The following is a 17,828-nucleotide window of genomic DNA, read 5'->3' as shown; positions in this document are numbered from 1 at the left end:
CACAGCATAATTGGTCCGCATACAGGAAAGTGCGATTCCCCTACAAGAAGAAGGTTTCCTCACAGGAAGTTTGTTTCCCATACAGGAAGAGGCATTCTCCCACAGGAAGTTTCCATTCCCTCACAGGAAGTTGCGATTCCCTCACAGGAAGATAGTTCAAGAAACAGGAAAGTGCATTTCCCCCACAGGAAGCTGAGACGCCCTAACAGGAAGAGTGATCCGCACATAGGAAAGTGCATTTCCACAAAAGGAAGAAGGGACTCTAAAACAAAAGGCAGACTCCCCCATAGGAAAAGGGGTTCCTACACCGGAAGGGACATTTTGACCACAGGATGGAGTGTTCACTGTCCTTTTGTTTTGTTTCCACCAGGATATTGCGTTTCCATCTATGGAAGATTGTTCTGCACACAGGAAAGTGCATGGACCACAAATTATGAAGTGTCCACACAGGAAGGAACATTTCCTGGAGAGGAAGTATTTTTCCCCTAGAGTAAGTATTGTTTCCCCACGTGAATGTGCGATTCCGTCTCAGAATATTAGGTCCGCATACTGAAAAGTGCATTTCCCCCACAAGATGAAGCTTTCCTCAAAGGATGTTTGTTTCCCCTTTAGGTAGAGGCGTTCTCCAACAGGAAGTTATGATCCCCCCACAGCAAGGTGCGATTCCCTCACAGGAAGACTGGTCCACAAACAGGAAAGTGCCTTTCCGCCACAGCAAAATTCGATGACTTCATAGGAAAAGAGATCCGCACACAGGACAATGCATTTCAGCAACAGAATGTAGGGTTCTAAAAGAAAAGCGACACTCTATCATATAATATGTGTTCCTACACGAGAGGGGACATTTCTTCCACAGGCAGGATGGTTCACCACGGGAAGTTTTGTTTCCACACAGGAAGTTGTTTCCAACAGTGGACATAGTCCTGCACACAAAAACGTGCATGTATCACAATGAATGAAGTGTCCACACAGGAGGGGACATTACCTCGATAGGAAGAATAGCTCCCTCAGAGGAAGTATTGTTCTCCAAAATGAAGGAGCAATTCATTCACAGCATAATTGGTCCCCATACAGGAAAGTGCGATTCCCCTACAAGAAGAAGGTTTCCTCACAGGAAGTTTTTTTCCCCCAAAGAAAGAGGCATTCTCCCACAGGGAGTTTCGACTACCTCACAGGAAGTTGTGATTCCCTCACAGAAAGATAGGTCAAGAAACCGGAAAGTGCATTTCCCCTCAGGAAGATGAGCCGCCCTGACAGGAAGAATCTTCCGCACATAGGAAAGTGCATTTCCACAAAAGGAAGAAGGGATTCTAAAACAAAAAAGACACTCCCCCATAGGAACATGTGTTCCTACACCGGAATGGACACTTCCCCCACAGGAAGGAGAGTTTCTGTGTGGTAGTTTTATTTCCAAAAGGAAGTCGATTTTTCATAAAGGGAAGATAGGTCAGCACACAGGAACGAGCACGTCCCACAAAGAATAACCTGTCTACACACGGAGGGATATTTCCTAGAGGGGAAGAATAGTTCCCTAGAGGAAGTATGTTTCCCCACATGAATGTCTGATTCATTCGCAGCATAATAGGTCCGCATACAGGAGAGTGCATTTCCCCCCAAAAAATAAGGTTTCTTCAAAGGATGATTGTTTGCCCTATAGGTATAGGCGTTCTCCAACAGGAAATTTTGATTCCCCTACAGGAAGTTGCGTTTCCCCCACAGGAAGAGAGGTCCACATCAGGATAATGCATTTCCCCCATAGAAAAAAGGGAAGCTTTCACAGGAAATGAGATCCGCACAAAGATCAGTGCAATTCCCCAACAGGAAGTAGGGTCCCAAAAACAAAAGGGACACTCCCCCATAAGAAATTGGGTTCCTACATTACAAGGGACTTTTCCACCACAGGAAGGAGGATTCAACATCGCGAAGTTTTCTTTCTAAAGGAAGTTGGCTTTCCATCAGTGGAAATAGTTCTGCACAAAGGATCCTGCATGTCCCCCAAAGAATGACGTGTGTACATACCCGAAGTGATATTACCTCCAGAGGAAGAAGAGTTTCCCCAGTGGAAGTATTTTTTACCCACATAAAGGAACTATTCTTCAGAGCATAATAAGTCCGCATTTTCGGAAAGTGCATTTCCTACATAGCAGGAAGCATGTCTCAAAGGAAGGTAGTTTCCCCGCAGGAAGAGGTTCCTCCAAATAGAAGCTTCGATTCTTGCACAAAAAGGGGCCATTTCTTCACAGGAAGAGAGATCTGCACACAGGAAATTGCATTTCCCCTAAAGGAGGAAGGTTTCCTACAATGGAAGGAAAACTCCCCAGTAGGAAAATCGGTTGCCATTCCGGATGGGACATTTCCGAACAGGAAGGAGGGTTCACAAAACGGGAGTTTGTTTTCCACATGGAATGTTGCGTTTCCATTACAGGTCGAAAGCTCTGCACACAGGAATGTGCATTTCCCCCACAGTAAGTTGGCTGCGCAAAGTAGAAGGAAATTTCACCCAAAGGACAAAAGCTTCCACACCGTAAGTTTGGTATCTCCTCAGGAAGATGGATTCCATCACTGGAAGTTCGGTTTGGACAATGAAAAGTGCATTGCACACACGGGAAGAAGGGTTTCCTTGCAACAAGTGAATTTCCCCCACAGGAATAGTTCTTCTCCCAACGGAAGTTTCATTTCCACCACACCAGTATGCACCTCCCTCACATGAAAATAGTTTCACACAAAAGATAATGCAGTTCCCACACTAGAAATAGGATTCTCACAAAGAATTTGCAATACCCCCAAAGGAAGGTGGGATTCGCTCAAAGGAAGATAGATATGCACACAGGAAAGTGCAGGTCCCACAAAGTGTGAAGTGTTCACATACAGAAAGGGACATTTCCCCCAGAGGAAGAATGGATCCCTCAGAGGAAGTATTGTTTCCCCAAGTGAGGAGCCATTCATTCAGACCCTAATCGGTAAGCGTACTGGATATTGCAGTTCCCCTACAGGAAGAAGGTTTCCTCACAGGGTGTTCGTTTCCCCAACAGGAATAGGTGTTCTCTAACAGGAAGTTTCCATTCCCCCACAGGAAGGTGCGAGTCCCTCACTGCAAGATAGGTCCACAAACAGGAAAGTGCATTTCCCACACTGGAAGCTGAAAGGCCCTCACAGGAAGAGTCATCCACACACAGTAAAGTGCATTTCCCCCACATGAAGAAGGTTTCCTCAAAGGAAGTTTGTTTCCCCTATAGGTAGAGGCGTTCTCCAACAGGAAGTTATGATTCCCCCATAGCAAGGTGCGATTCCCTCACAGGAGGACAGGTCCACAACAGGTAAGTGCATTTCCCCCACAGAAAAATGGGACGCTTTCTCAGAAAAAGAGATCCGCACACAGGAACATGCATTTCAGCAACAGAATGTAGGGTTCCTAAAACAATATGGACACTCTTTCATATAATATGTGTTCCTACACCCAGTGGACATTTCCCCCACAGGAAGGAGTGTTCACCATGGGAAACGGATAGAGATGGAAACATCAATATTTGCCGGGAGCCGGTCCATCCTGCTGTTTCAAGGGACCTGGCATATATGGCATACTGTTCTTAATATGTTTGCTCACCTTCTTGGCACTATGTGCTTTAACCAAGGTCACCTCTTTGAGAAAGGTTGTTTCCCCAGGTAGGGATTTTCCCCTGAAGTTAGGGAGGGAATAAACCCCCTTAACTAAGTGCCAGGTGGGTAATTAGTCACTTTAACTACGAACAATCATGCTTAAGCTACATAATCTTTACTCCCTGGAATGGAGATAAGAAACGCCCTAACCTTTGGAATAGAGATTGATAGGATTGGAATCAACTGCTATAAATACAGATGTAACAAGACAACAAGAGACAGAACTTAGAAGACAGAACCAAAAGACACAGAACCTAGACACAGAACCTACACAGAACCTAGGGACAGAAGAACTTAGCTGGAGAGAACATGTCAAATGATCCTGGACAGAAACTGGCCAAAGAACCTAGAGACAGAACCTAGTGAGAGAACATGGCAAAAGATCCTGGAGACAAACTGGCCACAGAACCTAGATACAGAACCTACACAGAACCTAGACACAGAACCTACACAGAACCTAGAGACAGAAGAACTTCGCTGGAGAGAATATGGCAAAAGATCCTGGACTGAACCTGAGTACAGAAATTGGCAAGGAATACTCGCACCTTCCTATTTCTAGTCACCTGACTAGAACCTGGTGACTGAACCTGGCTGGAGATCCTAGCAAGAGAACATGAACACAGAACCTGGCTGGATATCCTAACCAAAACTTCGCTGGAGATCCTGAACAGAACTTGGCTGGAGATCCTGGCTAGAGATCCTGGCTAGGCTGCTGATCAACTGAACGCTGTCTCTGTGTCATTCCTTCTTCGCTGACTCCGTCCACAACTTTGGGGACCCCTGGACCTGCTGGGGTTGGACCCCAGCATCTGGCGCCAGAACAGGGACCCCTAGGTAAGCCCCACTCTCGGGATGGATAGGACTCTACCGTAGGAAGAGGGTGGATAGTCTTCGCCGACTCCATCCACACCTTTGGGAAACCCTGGAACAGGATTCCCCTAGGTAAGACCCCCCCCAATGAGAACCCCCACATTCAGGACTCATAAGACTCCACCAGGGTACTGCAGACCCCCCTATAGAGGTTAAGTAGGGTAAGAAGGTGGATAGTACAGAACTTAGATTGAGAAGTTGTGCCATACTGAGTCCAAAGAAAGAAGACTCTGTATTGATTCTTAGATTGAGAAGATGTGCCATACTGAGACCAAAGAAAGAAGACTCTGTATTGATTCTTAGATTGAGAAGATGTGCCATACTGAGTCCAAAGAAAGAAGACTCTGTATAGATCTTTAGATTAGGAAGATGTGCAATACTGAGTCTAAAGAAATAAGACTCTGTATTGATCTTTTAACACATATGCTTGCTAGCAGAGGAATTAAGGTTACTCCCAGTAAGACAGAACGTTTTATACAAGAAGTATGTCCATGCTTTTCTGAGGAAGGAAAGGTAAATGGAAAGGCATGGGAGGAGGTAGGCCCAAGGAGCCTTATCCTTAACCCCACTGCAGTCTTTCCACCGCAGGAAAGTGCAGGATTGGCAAGCTCTCCCTGGGGTGATAGATCAGGACTCAGGTAATAGCGGAAAGCGCCGATCCTACTCTTAAAATGGATACAAGAGAGCATTTGGGGTTTTTCTTTTTAATGCCTGCTTTTAAAAAATAAAAAAGGGGGAATATGCCGGGAGCCGGTCCATCCTTGCTGTTTCAAGGGACCTGGCATATATGGCATATTGTTCTTAATATGTTTGCTCACCTTTTTGGCACTATGTGCTTTAACCAAGGTCACCTCTTTGAGAAAGGTTGTTTCCCCAGGTAGGGATTTTCCCCTGAAGTTAGGGAGGGAATAAACCCCCTTAACTAAGTGCCAGGTGGGTAATTAGTCACTTTAACTACGAACAATCATGCTTAAGCTACATAATCTTTACTCCCTGGAATGGAGATAAGAAACGCCCTAACCTTTGGAATAGAGATTGATAGGATTGGAATCAACTGCTATAAATACAGATGTAACAAGACAACAAGAGACAGAACTTAGAAGACAGAACCAAAAGACACAGAACCTAGACACAGAACCTACACAGAACCTAGGGACAGAAGAACTTAGCTGGAGAGAACATGTCAAATGATCCTGGACAGAAACTGGCCAAAGAACCTAGAGACAGAACCTAGTGAGAGAACATGGCAAAAGATCCTGGAGACAAACTGGCCACAGAACCTAGATACAGAACCTACACAGAACCTAGACACAGAACCTACACAGAACCTAGAGACAGAAGAACTTCGCTGGAGAGAATATGGCAAAAGATCCTGGACTGAACCTGAGTACAGAAATTGGCAAGGAATACTCGCACCTTCCTATTTCTAGTCACCTGACTAGAACCTGGTGACTGAACCTGGCTGGAGATCCTAGCAAGAGAACATGAACACAGAACCTGGCTGGATATCCTAACCAAAACTTCGCTGGAGATCCTGAACAGAACTTGGCTGGAGATCCTGGCTAGAGATCCTGGCTAGGCTGCTGATCAACTGAACGCTGTCTCTGTGTCATTCCTTCTTCGCTGACTCCGTCCACAACTTTGGGGACCCCTGGACCTGCTGGGGTTGGACCCCAGCATCTGGCGCCAGAACAGGGACCCCTAGGTAAGCCCCACTCTCGGGATGGATAGGACTCTACCGTAGGAAGAGGGTGAATAGTCTTCGCCGACTCCATCCACACCTTTGGGAAACCCTGGAACAGGATTCCCCTAGGTAAGACCCCACCCCCCATTGAGAACCCCCACATTCAGGACTGATAGGACTCCACCAGGGTACTGCAGACCCCCCTATAGAGGTTAAGTAGGGTAAGAAGGTGGATAGTACAGAACTTAGATTGAGAAGTTGTGCCATACTGAGTCCAAAGAAAGAAGACTCTGTATTGATTCTTAGATTGAGAAGATGTGCCATACTGAGACCAAAGAAAGAAGACTCTGTATTGATTCTTAGATTGAGAAGATGTGCCATACTGAGTCCAAAGAAAGAAGACTCTGTATAGATCTTTAGATTAGGAAGATGTGCAATACTGAGTCTAAAGAAATAAGACTCTGTATTGATCTTTTAACACATATGCTTGCTAGCAGAGGAATTAAGGTTACTCCCAGTAAGACAGAACGTTTTATACAAGAAGTATGTCCATGCTTTTCTGAGGAAGGAAAGGTAAATGGAAAGGCATGGGAGGAGGTAGGCCCAAGGAGCCTTATCCTTAACCCCACTGCAGTCTTTCCACCGCAGGAAAGTGCAGGATTGGCAAGCTCTCCCTGGGGTGATAGATCAGGACTCAGGTAATAGCGGAAAGCGCCGATCCTACTCTTAAAATGGATACAAGAGAGCATTTGGGGTTTTTCTTTTTAATGCCTGCTTTTAAAAAATAAAAAAAGGGGGAATATGCCGGGAGCCGGTCCATCCTTGCTGTTTCAAGGGACCTGGCATATATGGCATATTGTTCTTAATATGTTTGCTCACCTTTTTGGCACTATGTGCTTTAACCAAGGTCACCTCTTTGAGAAAGGTTGTTTCCCCAGGTAGGGATTTTCCCCTGAAGTTAGGGAGGGAATAAACCCCCTTAACTAAGTGCCAGGTGGGTAATTAGTCACTTTAACTACGAACAATCATGCTTAAGCTACATAATCTTTACTCCCTGGAATGGAGATAAGAAACGCCCTAACCTTTGGAATAGAGATTGATAGGATTGGAATCAACTGCTATAAATACAGATGTAACAAGACAACAAGAGACAGAACTTAGAAGACAGAACCAAAAGACACAGAACCTAGACACAGAACCTACACAGAACCTAGGGACAGAAGAACTTAGCTGGAGAGAACATGTCAAATGATCCTGGACAGAAACTGGCCAAAGAACCTAGAGACAGAACCTAGTGAGAGAACATGGCAAAAGATCCTGGAGACAAACTGGCCACAGAACCTAGATACAGAACCTACACAGAACCTAGACACAGAACCTACACAGAACCTAGAGACAGAAGAACTTCGCTGGAGAGAATATGGCAAAAGATCCTGGACTGAACCTGAGTACAGAAATTGGCAAGGAATACTCGCACCTTCCTATTTCTAGTCACCTGACTAGAACCTGGTGACTGAACCTGGCTGGAGATCCTAGCAAGAGAACATGAACACAGAACCTGGCTGGATATCCTAACCAAAACTTCGCTGGAGATCCTGAACAGAACTTGGCTGGAGATCCTGGCTAGAGATCCTGGCTAGGCTGCTGATCAACTGAACGCTGTCTCTGTGTCATTCCTTCTTCGCTGACTCCGTCCACAACTTTGGGGACCCCTGGACCTGCTGGGGTTGGACCCCAGCATCTGGCGCCAGAACAGGGACCCCTAGGTAAGCCCCACTCTCGGGATGGATAGGACTCTACCGTAGGAAGAGGGTGAATAGTCTTCGCCGACTCCATCCACACCTTTGGGAAACCCTGGAACAGGATTCCCCTAGGTAAGACCCCACCCCCCATTGAGAACCCCCACATTCAGGACTGATAGGACTCCACCAGGGTACTGCAGACCCCCCTATAGAGGTTAAGTAGGGTAAGAAGGTGGATAGTACAGAACTTAGATTGAGAAGTTGTGCCATACTGAGTCCAAAGAAAGAAGACTCTGTATTGATTCTTAGATTGAGAAGATGTGCCATACTGAGACCAAAGAAAGAAGACTCTGTATTGATTCTTAGATTGAGAAGATGTGCCATACTGAGTCCAAAGAAAGAAGACTCTGTATAGATCTTTAGATTAGGAAGATGTGCAATACTGAGTCTAAAGAAATAAGACTCTGTATTGATCTTTTAACACATATGCTTGCTAGCAGAGGAATTAAGGTTACTCCCAGTAAGACAGAACGTTTTATACAAGAAGTATGTCCATGCTTTTCTGAGGAAGGAAAGGTAAATGGAAAGGCATGGGAGGAGGTAGGCCCAAGGAGCCTTATCCTTAACCCCACTGCAGTCTTTCCACCGCAGGAAAGTGCAGGATTGGCAAGCTCTCCCTGGGGTGATAGATCAGGACTCAGGTAATAGCGGAAAGCGCCGATCCTACTCTTAAAATGGATACAAGAGAGCATTTGGGGTTTTTCTTTTTAATGCCTGCTTTTAAAAAATAAAAAAAGGGGGAATATGCCGGGAGCCGGTCCATCCTTGCTGTTTCAAGGGACCTGGCATATATGGCATATTGTTCTTAATATGTTTGCTCACCTTTTTGGCACTATGTGCTTTAACCAAGGTCACCTCTTTGAGAAAGGTTGTTTCCCCAGGTAGGGATTTTCCCCTGAAGTTAGGGAGGGAATAAACCCCCTTAACTAAGTGCCAGGTGGGTAATTAGTCACTTTAACTACGAACAATCATGCTTAAGCTACATAATCTTTACTCCCTGGAATGGAGATAAGAAACGCCCTAACCTTTGGAATAGAGATTGATAGGATTGGAATCAACTGCTATAAATACAGATGTAACAAGACAACAAGAGACAGAACTTAGAAGACAGAACCAAAAGACACAGAACCTAGACACAGAACCTACACAGAACCTAGGGACAGAAGAACTTAGCTGGAGAGAACATGTCAAATGATCCTGGACAGAAACTGGCCAAAGAACCTAGAGACAGAACCTAGTGAGAGAACATGGCAAAAGATCCTGGAGACAAACTGGCCACAGAACCTAGATACAGAACCTACACAGAACCTAGACACAGAACCTACACAGAACCTAGAGACAGAAGAACTTCGCTGGAGAGAATATGGCAAAAGATCCTGGACTGAACCTGAGTACAGAAATTGGCAAGGAATACTCGCACCTTCCTATTTCTAGTCACCTGACTAGAACCTGGTGACTGAACCTGGCTGGAGATCCTAGCAAGAGAACATGAACACAGAACCTGGCTGGATATCCTAACCAAAACTTCGCTGGAGATCCTGAACAGAACTTGGCTGGAGATCCTGGCTAGAGATCCTGGCTAGGCTGCTGATCAACTGAACGCTGTCTCTGTGTCATTCCTTCTTCGCTGACTCCGTCCACAACTTTGGGGACCCCTGGACCTGCTGGGGTTGGACCCCAGCATCTGGCGCCAGAACAGGGACCCCTAGGTAAGCCCCACTCTCGGGATGGATAGGACTCTACCGTAGGAAGAGGGTGAATAGTCTTCGCCGACTCCATCCACACCTTTGGGAAACCCTGGAACAGGATTCCCCTAGGTAAGACCCCACCCCCCATTGAGAACCCCCACATTCAGGACTGATAGGACTCCACCAGGGTACTGCAGACCCCCCTATAGAGGTTAAGTAGGGTAAGAAGGTGGATAGTACAGAACTTAGATTGAGAAGTTGTGCCATACTGAGTCCAAAGAAAGAAGACTCTGTATTGATTCTTAGATTGAGAAGATGTGCCATACTGAGACCAAAGAAAGAAGACTCTGTATTGATTCTTAGATTGAGAAGATGTGCCATACTGAGTCCAAAGAAAGAAGACTCTGTATAGATCTTTAGATTAGGAAGATGTGCAATACTGAGTCTAAAGAAATAAGACTCTGTATTGATCTTTTAACACATATGCTTGCTAGCAGAGGAATTAAGGTTACTCCCAGTAAGACAGAACGTTTTATACAAGAAGTATGTCCATGCTTTTCTGAGGAAGGAAAGGTAAATGGAAAGGCATGGGAGGAGGTAGGCCCAAGGAGCCTTATCCTTAACCCCACTGCAGTCTTTCCACCGCAGGAAAGTGCAGGATTGGCAAGCTCTCCCTGGGGTGATAGATCAGGACTCAGGTAATAGCGGAAAGCGCCGATCCTACTCTTAAAATGGATACAAGAGAGCATTTGGGGTTTTTCTTTTTAATGCCTGCTTTTAAAAAATAAAAAAGGGGGAATATGCCGGGAGCCGGTCCATCCTTGCTGTTTCAAGGGACCTGGCATATATGGCATATTGTTCTTAATATGTTTGCTCACCTTTTTGGCACTATGTGCTTTAACCAAGGTCACCTCTTTGAGAAAGGTTGTTTCCCCAGGTAGGGATTTTCCCCTGAAGTTAGGGAGGGAATAAACCCCCTTAACTAAGTGCCAGGTGGGTAATTAGTCACTTTAACTACGAACAATCATGCTTAAGCTACATAATCTTTACTCCCTGGAATGGAGATAAGAAACGCCCTAACCTTTGGAATAGAGATTGATAGGATTGGAATCAACTGCTATAAATACAGATGTAACAAGACAACAAGAGACAGAACTTAGAAGACAGAACCAAAAGACACAGAACCTAGACACAGAACCTACACAGAACCTAGGGACAGAAGAACTTAGCTGGAGAGAACATGTCAAATGATCCTGGATAGAAACTGGCCAAAGAACCTAGAGACAGAACCTAGTGAGAGAACATGGCAAAAGATCCTGGAGACAAACTGGCCACAGAACCTAGATACAGAACCTACACAGAACCTAGACACAGAACCTACACAGAACCTAGAGACAGAAGAACTTCGCTGGAGAGAACATGTCAAATGATCCTGGACTGAACCTGAGTACAGAAATTGGCAAGGAATACTTGCACCTTCCTATTTCTAGTCACCTGACTAGAACCTGGTGACTGAACCTGGCTGGAGATCCTAGCAAGAGAACATGAACACAGAACCTGGCTGGATATCCTAACCAAAACTTCGCTGGAGATCCTGAACAGAACTTGGCTGGAGATCCTGGCTAGAGATCCTGGCTAGGCTGCTGATCAACTGAACGCTGTCTCTGTGTCATTCCTTCTTCGCTGACTCCGTCCACAACTTTGGGGACCCCTGGACCTGCTGGGGTTGGACCCCAGCATCTGGCGCCAGAACAGGGACCCCTAGGTAAGCCCCACTCTCGGGATGGATAGGACTCTACCGTAGGAAGAGGGTGAATAGTCTTCGCCGACTCCATCCACACCTTTGGGAAACCCTGGAACAGGATTCCCCTAGGTAAGACCCCACCCCCCATTGAGAACCCCCACATTCAGGACTGATAGGACTCCACCAGGGTACTGCAGACCCCCCTATAGAGGTTAAGTAGGGTAAGAAGGTGGATAGTACAGAACTTAGATTGAGAAGTTGTGCCATACTGAGTCCAAAGAAAGAAGACTCTGTATTGATTCTTAGATTGAGAAGATGTGCCATACTGAGACCAAAGAAAGAAGACTCTGTATTGATTCTTAGATTGAGAAGATGTGCCATACTGAGTCCAAAGAAAGAAGACTCTGTATAGATCTTTAGATTAGGAAGATGTGCAATACTGAGTCTAAAGAAATAAGACTCTGTATTGATCTTTTAACACATATGCTTGCTAGCAGAGGAATTAAGGTTACTCCCAGTAAGACAGAACGTTTTATACAAGAAGTATGTCCATGCTTTTCTGAGGAAGGAAAGGTAAATGGAAAGGCATGGGAGGAGGTAGGCCCAAGGAGCCTTATCCTTAACCCCACTGCAGTCTTTCCACCGCAGGAAAGTGCAGGATTGGCAAGCTCTCCCTGGGGTGATAGATCAGGACTCAGGTAATAGCGGAAAGCGCCGATCCTACTCTTAAAATGGATACAAGAGAGCATTTGGGGTTTTTCTTTTTAATGCCTGCTTTTAAAAAATAAAAAAGGGGGAATATGCCGGGAGCCGGTCCATCCTTGCTGTTTCAAGGGACCTGGCATATATGGCATATTGTTCTTAATATGTTTGCTCACCTTTTTGGCACTATGTGCTTTAACCAAGGTCACCTCTTTGAGAAAGGTTGTTTCCCCAGGTAGGGATTTTCCCCTGAAGTTAGGGAGGGAATAAACCCCCTTAACTAAGTGCCAGGTGGGTAATTAGTCACTTTAACTACGAACAATCATGCTTAAGCTACATAATCTTTACTCCCTGGAATGGAGATAAGAAACGCCCTAACCTTTGGAATAGAGATTGATAGGATTGGAATCAACTGCTATAAATACAGATGTAACAAGACAACAAGAGACAGAACTTAGAAGACAGAACCAAAAGACACAGAACCTAGACACAGAACCTACACAGAACCTAGGGACAGAAGAACTTAGCTGGAGAGAACATGTCAAATGATCCTGGATAGAAACTGGCCAAAGAACCTAGAGACAGAACCTAGTGAGAGAACATGGCAAAAGATCCTGGAGACAAACTGGCCACAGAACCTAGATACAGAACCTACACAGAACCTAGACACAGAACCTACACAGAACCTAGAGACAGAAGAACTTCGCTGGAGAGAACATGTCAAATGATCCTGGACTGAACCTGAGTACAGAAATTGGCAAGGAATACTTGCACCTTCCTATTTCTAGTCACCTGACTAGAACCTGGTGACTGAACCTGGCTGGAGATCCTAGCAAGAGAACATGAACACAGAACCTGGCTGGATATCCTAACCAAAACTTCGCTGGAGATCCTGAACAGAACTTGGCTGGAGATCCTGGCTAGAGATCCTGGCTAGGCTGCTGATCAACTGAACGCTGTCTCTGTGTCATTCCTTCTTCGCTGACTCCGTCCACAACTTTGGGGACCCCTGGACCTGCTGGGGTTGGACCCCAGCATCTGGCGCCAGAACAGGGACCCCTAGGTAAGCCCCACTCTCGGGATGGATAGGACTCTACCGTAGGAAGAGGGTGAATAGTCTTCGCCGACTCCATCCACACCTTTGGGAAACCCTGGAACAGGATTCCCCTAGGTAAGACCCCACCCCCCATTGAGAACCCCCACATTCAGGACTGATAGGACTCCACCAGGGTACTGCAGACCCCCCTATAGAGGTTAAGTAGGGTAAGAAGGTGGATAGTACAGAACTTAGATTGAGAAGTTGTGCCATACTGAGTCCAAAGAAAGAAGACTCTGTATTGATTCTTAGATTGAGAAGATGTGCCATACTGAGACCAAAGAAAGAAGACTCTGTATTGATTCTTAGATTGAGAAGATGTGCCATACTGAGTCCAAAGAAAGAAGACTCTGTATAGATCTTTAGATTAGGAAGATGTGCAATACTGAGTCTAAAGAAATAAGACTCTGTATTGATCTTTTAACACATATGCTTGCTAGCAGAGGAATTAAGGTTACTCCCAGTAAGACAGAACGTTTTATACAAGAAGTATGTCCATGCTTTTCTGAGGAAGGAAAGGTAAATGGAAAGGCATGGGAGGAGGTAGGCCCAAGGAGCCTTATCCTTAACCCCACTGCAGTCTTTCCACCGCAGGAAAGTGCAGGATTGGCAAGCTCTCCCTGGGGTGATAGATCAGGACTCAGGTAATAGCGGAAAGCGCCGATCCTACTCTTAAAATGGATACAAGAGAGCATTTGGGGTTTTTCTTTTTAATGCCTGCTTTTAAAAAATAAAAAAGGGGGAATATGCCGGGAGCCGGTCCATCCTTGCTGTTTCAAGGGACCTGGCATATATGGCATATTGTTCTTAATATGTTTGCTCACCTTTTTGGCACTATGTGCTTTAACCAAGGTCACCTCTTTGAGAAAGGTTGTTTCCCCAGGTAGGGATTTTCCCCTGAAGTTAGGGAGGGAATAAACCCCCTTAACTAAGTGCCAGGTGGGTAATTAGTCACTTTAACTACGAACAATCATGCTTAAGCTACATAATCTTTACTCCCTGGAATGGAGATAAGAAACACCCTAACCTTTGGAATAGAGATTGATAGGATTGGAATCAACTGCTATAAATACAGATGTAACAAGACAACAAGAGACAGAACTTAGAAGACAGAACCAAAAGACACAGAACCTAGACACAGAACCTACACAGAACCTAGGGACAGAAGAACTTAGCTGGAGAGAACATGTCAAATGATCCTGGACAGAAACTGGCCAAAGAACCTAGAGACAGAACCTAGTGAGAGAACATGGCAAAAGATCCTGGAGACAAACTGGCCACAGAACCTAGATACAGAACCTACACAGAACCTAGACACAGAACCTACACAGAACCTAGAGACAGAAGAACTTCGCTGGAGAGAATATGGCAAAAGATCCTGGACTGAACCTGAGTACAGAAATTGGCAAGGAATACTCGCACCTTCCTATTTCTAGTCACCTGACTAGAACCTGGTGACTGAACCTGGCTGGAGATCCTAGCAAGAGAACATGAACACAGAACCTGGCCGGATATCCTAACCAAAACTTCTCTGGAGATCCTGAACAGAACTTGGCTGGAGATCCTGGCTAGAGATCCTGGCTAGGCTGCTGATCAACTGAACGCTGTCTCTGTGTCATTCCTTCTTCGCTGACTCCGTCCACAACTTTGGGGACCCCTGGACCTGCTGGGGTTGGACCCCAGCATCTGGCGCCAGAACAGGGACCCCTAGGTAAGCCCCACTCTCGGGATGGATAGGACTCTACCGTAGGAAGAGGGTGAATAGTCTTCGCCGACTCCATACACACCTTTGGGAAACCCTGGAACAGGATTCCCCTAGGTAAGACCCCACCCCCCATTGAGAACCCCCACATTCAGGACTGATAGGACTCCACCAGGGTACTGCAGACCCCCCTATAGAGGTTAAGTAGGGTAAGAAGGTGGATAGTACAGAACTTAGATTGAGAAGTTGTGCCATACTGAGTCCAAAGAAAGAAGACTCTGTATTGATTCTTAGATTGAGAAGATGTGCCATACTGAGACCAAAGAAAGAAGACTCTGTATTGATTCTTAGATTGAGAAGATGTGCCATACTGAGTCCAAAGAAAGAAGACTCTGTATAGATCTTTAGATTAGGAAGATGTGCAATACTGAGTCTAAAGAAATAAGACTCTGTATTGATCTTTTAACACATATGCTTGCTAGCAGAGGAATTAAGGTTACTCCCAGTAAGACAGAACGTTTTATACAAGAAGTATGTCCATGCTTTTCTGAGGAAGGAAAGGTAAATGGAAAGGCATGGGAGGAGGTAGGCCCACGGAGCCTTATCCTTAACCCCACTGCAGTCTTTCCACCGCAGGAAAGTGCAGGATTGGCAAGCTCTCCCTGGGGTGATAGATCAGGACTCAGGTAATAGCGGAAAGCGCCGATCCTACTCTTAAAATGGATACAAGAGAGCATTTGGGGTTTTTCTTTTTAATGCCTGCTTTTAAAAAATAAAAAAGGGGGAATATGCCGGGAGCCGGTCCATCCTTGCTGTTTCAAGGGACCTGGCATATATGGCATATTGTTCTTAATATGTTTGCTCACCTTTTTGGCACTATGTGCTTTAACCAAGGTCACCTCTTTGAGAAAGGTTGTTTCCCCAGGTAGGGATTTTCCCCTGAAGTTAGGGAGGGAATAAACCCCCTTAACTAAGTGCCAGGTGGGTAATTAGTCACTTTAACTACGAACAATCATGCTTAAGCTACATAATCTTTACTCCCTGGAATGGAGATAAGAAACGCCCTAACCTTTGGAATAGAGATTGATAGGATTGGAATCAACTGCTATAAATACAGATGTAACAAGACAACAAGAGACAGAACTTAGAAGACAGAACCAAAAGACACAGAACCTAGACACAGAACCTACACAGAACCTAGGGACAGAAGAACTTACCTGGAGAGAACATGTCAAATGATCCTGGACAGAAACTGGCCAAAGAACCTAGAGACAGAACCTAGTGAGAGAACATGGCAAAAGATCCTGGAGACAAACTGGCCACAGAACCTAGATACAGAACCTACACAGAACCTAGACACAGAACCTACACAGAACCTAGAGACAGAAGAACTTCGCTGGAGAGAATATGGCAAAAGATCCTGGACTGAACCTGAGTACAGAAATTGGCAAGGAATACTCGCACCTTCCTATTTCTAGTCACCTGACTAGAACCTGGTGACTGAACCTGGCTGGAGAACCTGGACAGAACCTGGCTGGAGAACCTAGTGAGGTAACATGGCTACAGAACCTTGCCGGAGAACCCGGAGAACCTAGCAAGAGAACATGGACACAGAACCTGGCTGGAGATCCTAACCAGAACCTCGCTGGAGATCCTGAGCAGAACCTCTCTGGAGATCCAGACCAGAACTTGGCTGGAGATCCTGGCTAGGCTGCTGATCAACTGAACACTGTCTCCGTGTCCTTCCTTATTCGCCGACTCTGTCGACGCTTTTGGGAACCCCTGGACCTGCTGGGGTTGGACCCCGGCAAATGATGAGAGAGAATCATGGATCAGCCGCCTCCTGTATCACCCCCTCCCCACTGGGGATCCAGCCTGCAACGAGGGCATGTGCCCTGACCGGGAATCAAACCAGGGACCCTTCAATACACAGGTTGACACTCTCCCCACTGAGGAACACTGGCCAGGGCCACAGTGGTTTTTTCTTAGAAATATGCATTTCTACTATTTCAGAAAAGAAGAAAGATCAATGATGAGTGATCACCCTAGATTGGCTGCCTTCTGCCAGAAGAAAGAGTGGCATGTGTTCTCATATGCTCAGCAGAAGGAATAGGCCCTGGCCAGTGTTGTTCACTGGTTAGACCTTCGGATGCCCAGGGAAGGGTCGCTGGTGGGATTCCAGGTCCAGAGCACATACCTGGGATGCAGGCTTCATTGCCTGCCCCGGTCTGGGCTCCTGTGGGAGCCAAATATCCATGTGTCTCTTGCATATTCATGTTTGCTTTTTTGTTTCTTCTCTATCCCCACCCTCCCTCCCTCCCTCTGTCTGTAAAAAACATATCCTCTGGTAAGAATTAACCAAAACATAAACAAGAAAAAAGTACAAAGAAGGAAAAGATTTGGAGGCTGTGAAAAAGCAGCATACCCCTAAAGAAAGGCACCATGATGAGCAGAGCATTCGGCTCCGCTGATGTTTTTCCACGGAATGTGTCTATAAGATAAAAATAAAATGTCTGAGTGTCTCTCAGCTGGCCAGATCCTGACACAACAGGACGAGGCCATTCTAGCGTGGTCCTTGCAGGGTCTCCCAAGCCACCACGTTGGGGCGAGGCTCTGCGGCGGGGGGCGAGGCCAGGAGGAGCAGAGGAAAGCCAGGCGTGAAGGAGGCGGGGAATGGACAGAGGAGGGTCTTGCACGTGCTCCCCTCTACTGCGTTGTGTCGCTGCTCCCAGAGTCCCCCCCACTGAGAAGATGGGAGCAGACTCATCCGGTGTCAGTGACCGAGGGACATACAGGCTGAGGGACACACAGACTGAGGGACACATAGACCGAGGGACACAGAGACCGAGGGACACACAGATAATCGAGGCCACAGTGGCCTGG

Source organism: Myotis nattereri (assembly GCF_964212035.1).
Source record: "Myotis nattereri genome assembly, chromosome: Y".
Taxonomy (NCBI): Eukaryota; Metazoa; Chordata; class Mammalia; order Chiroptera; family Vespertilionidae; genus Myotis; species Myotis nattereri.
The sequence above is the reverse complement of the archived record's forward strand: the minus strand, read 5'-3'. Positions refer to the sequence as shown.